The sequence below is a fragment of the Acanthisitta chloris genome, unplaced genomic scaffold, assembly GCF_000695815.1.
Source record: "Acanthisitta chloris isolate BGI_N310 unplaced genomic scaffold, ASM69581v1 scaffold23399, whole genome shotgun sequence".
Lineage (NCBI taxonomy): Eukaryota > Metazoa > Chordata > Aves > Passeriformes > Acanthisittidae > Acanthisitta > Acanthisitta chloris.
The window spans coordinates 9,615-9,871 of record NW_008691146.1 but is presented as its reverse complement, the minus strand read 5'-3'; positions in this window follow the sequence as shown (position 1 = coordinate 9,871).

Genomic DNA, 257 nt, shown 5'->3' with positions numbered 1-257 from the left:
CACGGTGACCATTCAGCCCAGCACAGTGACCATCAGCCCAGCACAGTGACCACTCAAGCCCAGCACGGTGACCATTCAGCCGAGCACGGTGACCACTCAGCCCAGCACGGTGACCATTTGGGCACACACAACGACGTTTGCACACAAGTGGTGACGTTTGTACGTGCACTGTGGCGTGTCGCAGGGGCCTGTGCCTTATGCATGTGCACATTTGCACAAGCACAGAGACATTTACACACGCAGAACACCATGCGTGT